Source organism: Dendroctonus ponderosae, unplaced genomic scaffold (genome assembly GCF_020466585.1).
Source record: "Dendroctonus ponderosae isolate FM_Combo_2020 unplaced genomic scaffold, Dpon_F_20191213v2 Dpon_F_20191213_2, whole genome shotgun sequence".
NCBI classification, from domain to species: Eukaryota; Metazoa; Arthropoda; class Insecta; order Coleoptera; family Curculionidae; genus Dendroctonus; species Dendroctonus ponderosae.
This window is the reverse complement of record NW_026018165.1, coordinates 1,620,708-1,630,619: the sequence shown is the minus strand read 5'-3', so window position 1 is coordinate 1,630,619 and position 9,912 is coordinate 1,620,708. Positions and strand designations below refer to the sequence as shown.

Below are 9,912 nucleotides of genomic sequence, written 5' to 3'. Positions count from 1 at the left end.
TTCGATCCCCCATTCCAAACGTGAGTACCCCAGGCCATTTCCGTTACAATATAAAACGCGTTATTGAATACACACATTCAGGTATTGTTTTCGTTGATATTCTCTTGACTTTATCTAAATGACACCTTTTAAACCGATTAAAAGTACTTACACTCCGAAGGAGAATGATCCGATAATTCTCGTCAACGAGCTGATTCTCCGTAGCAACTAAAAATAATCTTTCTAAAGTTTCAAGTAAATACTGATTTGAACAATAATTAACAATAATAAACTTAATTTTAATCAGTCAATTGATGTGGTAGTTTATAGGCACGTGGCTTCTACATATTATCAATCCTTTCTAATGCTCTTATGCTGTTGCTCTACGCTTGGCTACCATTCTGACTATTATCACTGTATTGACTGCCGCGCGAAATAGCGATGTGGTGGACTTATGGAATCAATCTCGGAGGTCCTTTAGCCAAGATATTTTTCTTCGGCTTGACCCGTTTTTGCCTACTATTTTCCCTTTATTATACAGTGAAGAATTCAGTATCTTTTAAGTTGTTGCATCTCATGAGCAAAGTAGCTATTCCAGTTTACCTGTCTTAATCGTGTTGATTATTTCTGTATCTCTGCCTGCCCAACAAGACGTCTTCATTTCGTACCCTGTCGACCCAGCTAATGCGGAGTTTTCTGTGGTGCACCCACATTTCGAGGGCTTCCAGTCTCTTCAGCAGTGTGTCTGTCAATGTCCAAGTTTCGAATCCGTACAGCAGTATCGAGAATATTTAGCACTTTACCAGTCTAATCCTCAGCTTGTTGGTAAAACTCCGACAACAAAGTACCCTTTTCATTTTGAAGGATGCATTTCTAACCGTCTCTATACGGATTCTAAGCCTTTAGCTCATATCCCAGTTGTCGTTTATATTGCGTCCGATATAGGTGGTACTGTTGGTCTTTTCAAGTAAAATTTCATACGTTGTAATAGCTGTTTAACAGGAACATTTCTGACTATCATATACTTAGACTTTTTGGTGTAGAGCTTTAGTCCGTATTCATCGCAGTCGATTTCACACCGTCGACCAGGATCTGCATATCTTCTTGACTTTCGGCAATCAGCACCGTTTCACCTGCCTATCTTAGGTTATTTGTATTTTCGCCTTTAACCGTGATTCCACTATCAATGTTCTCTAGTGCTTTCCTGAAAATGAACCTTGAATACAGATTAAAATGGAGTGATCACATGACGCATCCTTGCCGCCCCCTCTTCCAATATCTTCCTCGTCTGAGACGTTCTGGACAACCCTGATGAGCTTATTGATGCCAGTAAAGGTTTTTGATAATGCGTAGGTCTTTGTTATCAATGCCTACTTGCTGGATAATCTCAATCATCTTGTCGTGTCGCACTTTATCGAAGGCCTTTTCAAAATCTATGAAGTACATACTGTTGCATATTGAACATAATTCAAATATATGCCCTACGGGAGACAAACCTGATGACGGCGTTGAACTATTTTATAGCAATATTGAATAACTGATGCGGACAACAAAGAAAGGTGAAATAACGCTGGTCATGGGAGATCGGAGCTGCCCAGGAGGCTGATATAGTCGGTAAACACGAGCTGGGGAAACGAAACACAAAATGCGACAGACTTGTCCAATTCTGCTCAGAGAAGGACTTAGTAATTACCAACACATTTTTCAAACTCCATCCACGATTACTATACACATGGACCTCTCCTGCAAACAACATGAAAAATAAAGTGATAAACCAAATTGACTTTATACTAGTTAATAAACAATTCCAAAGGTATGTGCAAGCAGTTAAGACCTATCCAGGAGCGGACGTGGGATCTGATCATAATCCGGTTGACCGATTTAAAAAAAATATACTGATTAAAAAAAGAAGAGACAAACAAGCACAAAAGTCATAGACATATGAAGACTAAACGATTCTAATACAAAAGAGCAAGTAAGAAGCTCACTAGAAACCGAAATAAAACACATCAGAATAGATAGAATCACTACAAGCAAAATAAGAGCCATTAAACTTAGACAAGAAAGTTAAGGAACTCGTGACAGAGGTCGAAAGCAACCAGCAGCAGTTTTGAAACATGCTAAAGGCAAAATCCTAACTGGAATAGAAGAAAACCTTAAAAGATGGAAAGAGTATGTTGAAGCGCTATTCAAAGACAACGGATCTAACCTTCCACTAAAACGCGACGATGCTGAAGAAATCGGACTTGAAATTACAAAAAATGAAGTTACTTATACAACTACAAAAAGCAGTGGCAAGATACCACTATCTGGCTCAGATCTACGTTCTTCACCCTACCCAAAAAGGCTGCCTCCTCGAATTGTGACGACTACCGCCTGATAAGTCTCATATCACATGTTCTAAATGCCTTCTCAATAGTAATCCACACACGAATATACCGCAAATGCAAGACCCAAGTTAGCGAAACCCAGTTTGGATGCCTGAATGGGGTTGGCACACGGGAAACCCTTTTCTCTCTGAAAGTATTAACACAGATGCAGATTTTTAACATATACTCGGAGGCAATATTCAGAGAAGCACTTGACGAAACAACACGAGAAATAGTAGTGAATGAAAGTAGGAAGGTATAAATAACTTAAAGTACGCGGATGACACCGTCAGCATAGCCAGCAATCCAAGTGAATTACAGAGAATGATCCATAAAACAGTCAAACAGAGCGAATGATATGGTCTATTAATAAACATATCCAAAACCGAGACCATAATCTTCTCCAAAGTACATACAAATATAACCTTAACCATAAAGGGCAAAGATGTAGAGTAATGACCCTAAAAGTGAAATCAGATCCAAAATAGAAGAGGCGATGAAGGTCTTTGCTAGTATGAAGAAGCTCTTTAATAGATTGGATTTGAGCTTGGAGGCCAGAACACGCATGCTCCGTTGCTATGCGATCTCTGTCCTTCTATACGGCAGTGAGAGCTGGACCCTTGAGAAACGAGGCATTTGAGATGTATCTCTATCGACGCATGCTCAGAATTTCTTGGACAGAGAAGATAACCAATATAAAACTTCTAAGACGTATAAACAAAGGAAAGGAACTGCTACATACGATAAAAGAAAGGAAAGCACATTAGCTTGGACACATTATGAGATGCAGCCGATACGAAGTCCTGAAACTCATCATGAAAGAAAGGATTCAAGGAAAAAGATCCATCGGAAGACGCCAGAGCTCATGGCTGAAAAACAGGTGGTTTGGGCGCACATCCACAGATATTTTCCGACCAGCTGTTTTCAAAACAGCACTGGCCATTTGGATCTCCAACTTTCGCAGAGTCGACGAGATAAGAAGAAGAAGCGCATACACACTGGGTGGTTCACACTACATCTCTGCACGAGGACCTGGAGGCTGAATAGTGCTTCTTTCTCTCTTTTCTAGGGTATTGCGAAAACCAGATTGTGTGTCGCTCATCTCTCCCTCAATTTTATTACATACTTTCTCAATTTTCTTACATATTATTCGCAGGAATATTTTTTGTGCGTACTCATTATGCTGATGGTATGGTATTCACTGCGTCTTTTGGCATTACGGTTCTTAGGGATCGTTACAAAGGTTGAGCTGAGCCAGTCTGGTATATTTCCAGTGACGTGTATGTTGTTGAAAAGCAAAAAAAGAGATTGTTTACCGCTCGGTTCTCGGGGTTTAATGATATCTATGGGTATCTCATCTGGGCCTGCTGCTTTCCTGTTTTTTTCTAGTTTTCTAGCTCTTTCCATATCATTTATACTTTTCGGCGATCCTGTTGTAATATATTCGGTTTTGTTTTCAGATGTTTCGTCGTGAAAACTTTTTTACGACGAAACATCCATTTTTTATACTCCTTCCACCTCTTCAGCGTTCTGATCGTTCAGTTGAGATGAGTTTATCGTCCTTATCTAAGAGGTTGTTTATTCTTTGGCTGTGCAGTCTGGCTTTTTCTCTTACTTTTTTATACATATTAAACATGTCGTGTTTTCTTTGTAGGTTCTCTATTTCCGTTCACCTGTTCATACCACGCCTCTTTTGCCGCCCGTATCCTCTTTCGTATTTCGGTGTTAGCTTTCTTGTATTTTTCGGAGTCCTTGTCTTTACCTTATTGTCTCTCATCCATTAGACTCAATGTCATTCATTGTTGCGTTTTATTTTTGACATTTTGCATCCAAAAACTTATGTTTAGTATAATCGTTTTGACCAGATTCCAATGAGTCTTTAATGTTTATTTGCTGTTCCCCTTCTTCAAATTTTTTTTCTAGCTCACTTGCTGCTGTTTTCTGGTTTGGTTGGAAGTTTTAGCTATAGCTAGCTAGTAGTTTAATTTATAATTAACAAGCAGTTATAAATGCTAAAATGAAAAAATGATTTAAAAAAAAATAATAAATGCTAAATATATAAAAATAAATAATATCCATGTGTGTGAAAAACGTTTTTGCAAATAACTCTAAAGTGTTCCAGTTCGAATGTGGAAATACAAAATTCACCGGAGTGTAAACATTCTTTGTTTACCATCCTACACTGATCGTTTTATCTTTCTGCAATCAATATTTGTTCGTATTCTACCTACTGGAAAACGTACTGAAATATAACGAAACGATATTGATGTGCGAAGTGGTATATCCTGTTTCAAAATTAAATCTTTGTTTTACATTTTTTACCTTCGCAACGAATATTTTATGTATGAATTCGCAAAAGGCAACCAATTTTCATGAATTAATTATCGTTTTTAGCTTCAATCGGCTTGAAGCATTAATCATTGTAAAATAGTGGAAATTGTCTCAAAATCCGCTCAGCATACAATGTTTATGCAACAATGAAGACGTTTAAATATTTGCTCTGTCTTTGCTCAGTTTTGAATATTAAAATCTGGAATTCTCTAGTGAGCAGCTTCGAAAGCGGAACAGTAATGAATAATGCATACATATAAATCAGTTTACTGTTCGCCCTTAATTCAAAAGAATGTTGCTTTTCTTGAAAAAATCTCATTAACTATTTGCATATATAAGTGTTTGGTTTTCCAACTACGTTAACTTGTAAAACTCCTTAGAAGGTCATAACTTTTTAAGGTATGATACACATTTGTATCTCCTTTCGTCAATTGTTCAGGTACACTTTTCTTTAACCTTCAAGAATTGATTTTTAATGGAAATCAACACAGCATAGATACTGTAGTGCAGCTCAATTGAAGCAATATATTAATGCACATAAATTGAATATGCTGGTGTAATTTACATGTTGTATAATGTGATATCAGATGAAACATTCTCATATAAATTACCTTCGTTATATTTAGAATACGCTCTTTTATGATATATCGTCTGAAAGCGAAACTGATAAATTACTAGCATGCAAATTAATAATGCAACACCTCGTGTTGAGATATGATTGTTAGCCGCAATCTGCTTTTAATTGGAAAACTCGCCGGAAAAAAGCTCCCTTGAATCAGGACTAATTTCAAATTTCAAATGCAACTGCAGGTAATTTATAGTGAATGTGAATCGGTGTGAATTACCACTTCAAACGCGAAATCGCCAGATAATCAATGGTTGCTGGTGTCACGTGGATCAATTAAAAATATTGCTTTTATTTTTTTCTAACTATTGATCTATCACATTAGGGAAAGTAGTGAATTCGCTTCGGAGCCGCGAGTCAAACCCCAGATAAACAGTTAATATCCCGAAATCGAATTATAATGGAGCTAATAATTTAGGTAAAGACGCGAAAGGGATTGAAGTACACAAACAAATAAATCAGGAGGACAGATTGGACCACAGACAATGTTGGGAGGGTTTTTGATTCGTTAAATATTTCATTTGGGTTTAGGGCGACATTGTTTTATATTAGCATTTGTTGTTAATACGTTTAATTCTATTTTGTAGATTTTTGCAATCAGTTTTTGCCTACTTCACAAATGTGGAAATAATCAGACGCATCAACTAAAGTAATTAACATTTTCTTGGCCTTTAAAAAATTGAGCAGCACTTTTTTTTAAACTCAGCTATTAAAAAATGGCGTACACTTTCATGCACGTTTAAAGTAATGCAATGGTGGATTTCAAGGCAAATTATCAAGCTACAGAAAAATATTAACTGGTTTAAAACGTTTGAAAATGATTCAGCAGGTTCTTTTCTCTATATTTGAACATTCTATTCAATCATAGTAGAGAAACCATTTTTCTGTCCAGCTATTACAATACTTGCAGCAACAAATGCTGAAGTTTTACCAGCTCAAGCAATGAAAATTTATTATTTATTTTTTAGAAAAAAAATTTTTGCAAGAATTTATTATTTAGAATGAAAATAATGAATTAAACAATTCAGTTAACAAGTTATCAATTAAGTTGCTTCTTTAACTCTTTGGAGTAGTTACTCTAAACATCTTTACTTCAAAAGCAGTGTTTTGCAATTTTGTGTGTTTAAGACTATTTTGCAATGTCAACCAAAGTGGATACAATATAATACCAAAAAACTGGTAATTTGGGATTAATGACGATCATAAAGTTGATGTAATGTAAATAGATCAAAAGAGAGATTTTAGAGCGGAAAATAATCAGTTCCCAACTTTTGCAATCAACACTTCCAAAGTTATTTCTTCTATAAGTTGAAAATTATATCGCAATTAACAGAGTTATAGTCTAAAAGACACGAAGCAAGCGCAGAAACTTTTGGTCTACCTTGAGTGGTGATGTCACTGAAAATGTAATCAATATTTTTTTTGGATATTATAAAGTCCATTTTCCCTAATTTGAAAATGGGATTTATAAAAAAAGTCTCATTAAGCTGACTTTTTTTATCTCAGTTGGACAAGTGTAGCAGAAACAGACGGCGTCTTTTGAGTGAAATATGAAGTTGTAAATTTACTATGATTAAAAAGTACAAGGGATTTTATTTTTGTGGTAAAGATTCGCTATCGCCACGTATTCGCTGAACAATTAAACATTGCCCGAAAATACATATTGGATTTGAGGACATTTTTCAAATATATATATCAGCTTTCATGAATATTTGCTACCGAATTGACTAATAGAAGTGGATTTTGTGGTAATATAAACCAAATTATCCAGACTCGATTGGAATTCGGTAAGGCAATTTGATTAATGGAAATTTAGCAAATACGTATAAGCGCGTCGTGACTGTTATATTATACATTATTTATCCAATATTTCTCCTATCAAGTTTCTGGAACTTTGCATATAGAAAGCTTATGATGTTGCGGTTGGAAAATTAAATTATCTGCGTTGTATAGATATTTCATCTTTCATAGATTTATGTGTTATTATCCAAACACTATTTCTACGGGACAAAGTAGAAAACGTTGTTAAATTCAATTCTTTGCTTCCTGATTATTTAGATTCATTCAGCATCAAACGAATTAACTGTCGCAGATTTCGACTTAAGGTGGGTGGGACCAATTTGATGTAGGTATACTATAATCGCTCTGAGTGATATTAAAATCTGCATGACATGATTGTGTGTAGTAAACACACATAAATCATCTACTTCTCTCCCGATATCTAACGATCCATCTAGATTAATCGTCTCTGGTTATCGACCGAAGTTTCCTAACATTAGGCAAAGTTCATTGATTAAAATAACATTAGTGGTAATTGAAAAAAGTGCCTGACCTGAAGAGGTGGAACCAGAGGCTCGTTATTTTGCTATTCACAGTTGAGCTCAACATTATAGATAGCTGATGTGTATGAAAACCTTTTCCGAAAGTAAAATGTGTAGTAAAAAACGTTGGAAACGAAAACGGTCTAGGGTCTTATGTTGAAATTGATTGAAAAAAAAATAATGAAAAATTGGTCAAGACTTAATGATGACACAGACTTGTTTTTTTTATTAGAAAACTCATGGATCGGTAGATACTTTAAATTTTTTTGATGTTCCAGAAAAAAAATTGTTAATTGCATCATACATTTAGATGAAAGCAGTTTCAAATATTAATTTTTGACAGGAATCTTTTATTAACACTAAAATAGCATAGTTATCAATCTTATTTTCAAAATAACTCAACGCCAGTGGTGGCTGGTTTACGCGCGCAAAAAAATCAATCAAAACGAGTCAAATAATCAAAAAATATAGTTGCGTAATTTAACTTGGCATTTGAATTATATGAATTACGAAATAATATGGATCACAGACGATGGTGTTATATGCGCTCTTTTAAAGTAATATGCTGTGTCAGAGATTCTATTTTTGTGTATTCCTGATTTTCTGCGAAGTATATTTAAGATGGGATGGAACTAGACGATGGGAATGGAAGTGGTTTTCAATTGAGTTAATGTAAAGATAATTTTTAAATATTCATGCGAATAAAAGACGAAATCAAAGGAAGGTAAATTATGACCACATATTACGATTGAAAGGTACCAGAAAAAAATATACACGTAAATTTAATAGAGACGTTTGCTTAAAATTAACTGGATTTGTTGATTTTTTTTGAAGTGGTTTTATTAAAACTGGTCGTTGCTGGCCAACCATTAATTTACATCTGAAAAGGTTTACATAATTATTTCACAAAAAAATAATGGATTTACTTTGCACTTCGTCGTGGTGTTGATGAGGCAACTGAGGGGTGAGTTTGGATGGATTTTTGTTGTTAGCTCTGTCATTCGTGGAGTTCCAAGGGTTTGATAACAATGTAAAGTGCCAAGAAGACAGTAATATTTTGTCCCGCAAAAACTATGAATGCTTCAAGGTTTTACAAAGAGCACAAATTTGTGAATGATTAGTGTATCAACCAAAAACCAATTAGTTGATTTTATCCACCAAATAAAAAGTTCTGGTAGTTTTTGTACCACGGCACTTAATAATTCACCACTTGTCCAAAACGGATAAACTCGATTGTTTCATCAAAATTTGAGTCTTACATAAAAACAAATTCACAGCAAATTTCACTAAAATACATCGTACTTTTATCCCGATATTTCAAAAAAGGTATTTTTTTGAAGAACTTGGACCATCAATAGCAGAGGAGCCAGACATTTTTTGTTTATAAAAGTTAGGTCAAGAATATGTTATGCAAAGAATATCGCGTATCCTTTTGAAAATCAACCGTCTTGTAATTATTGGATATCGGCCAAGAAACTAGAACTTGAATATTCTTCTGTTCGAATGCCATTGGCGTTCCATGTTCTAATCCGTAAATCTTTAGAAGCCATAATTATTTATAAGAATTCGTAGAGATTTGTTGATGCAACAAAAAATCGCTTAATGGTGCTTTGCAAGTTTATCTTTTGGAAGGGATAAAGGGTGGAAAGAAATGGGGTCACCTATTTGGAGCAGTTGAGTTTGATCATTCAGAGAATACTGGAAGTTTTATGCCTGTTCATATTTTTTAATTTTTCAATATTTTGCTTATTATTTGTTCGATATTGTTTTAATTGCCCTCATAGGCAAAAAATAGGGAGAGGAAGCCGGCCATTCTAACATTTGCTCCACTGAAATTAAATAATAATTCTAGTACTAACTAGACTAATATTCTAAACTAATATTCGCTCGCAAAATCAATAAACATTTTGCCAAATTTATTCTATTATTGATGAAACACACTGATATTGMCTTTTTCAAATGACTTGCTTCATCCAATGGGAWTGTTGGGTTCGACCCATTACAATGTCGGTTTAGACAATTCTTCAAACAAAACTACCATTCGTTAGACGGTAGAGACATTTTTGTTGATTTTTTCCGTAATGGCTTTACGTAATTCAATTCTACAAACAAAGCCAAGTTCTTTATGCAAAAAGATTAATTTTTTGAAAAAACATCTGCTCATCATCTAAGTTAAAGCTCTTTTTCTAAAGCTTTGTTGTCTTGAATCTCTAATTACACCGCCGTAGTTTGAACAAAATCCAGGCTTAGCATGTAATCAAACTGCTTTTCGCATATTTTTTTAGAA

The 9,912-nt window shown here is 34.9% G+C and overlaps 1 protein-coding gene across 2 annotated transcripts in view; it reads right to left on the bottom strand.

Moving 5' to 3' along the window:
- LOC109538198 (guanylate cyclase 32E) overlaps positions 1 to 9,912 on the bottom strand; it is a 61,216-nt gene that overhangs the window by 32,038 nt on the left and 19,266 nt on the right. The window contains exon 1 of one of the 2 annotated variants that reach the window (XM_019905338.2): positions 152 to 263. The exons of the other annotated variant lie outside the window; for it this stretch is intronic. The gene's annotated coding sequence lies outside the window, so the exon portion shown is untranslated. Of the gene's footprint in view, positions 1 to 151; positions 264 to 9,912 lie in introns of those variants that run through there. 2 annotated transcript variants of the gene reach the window in all.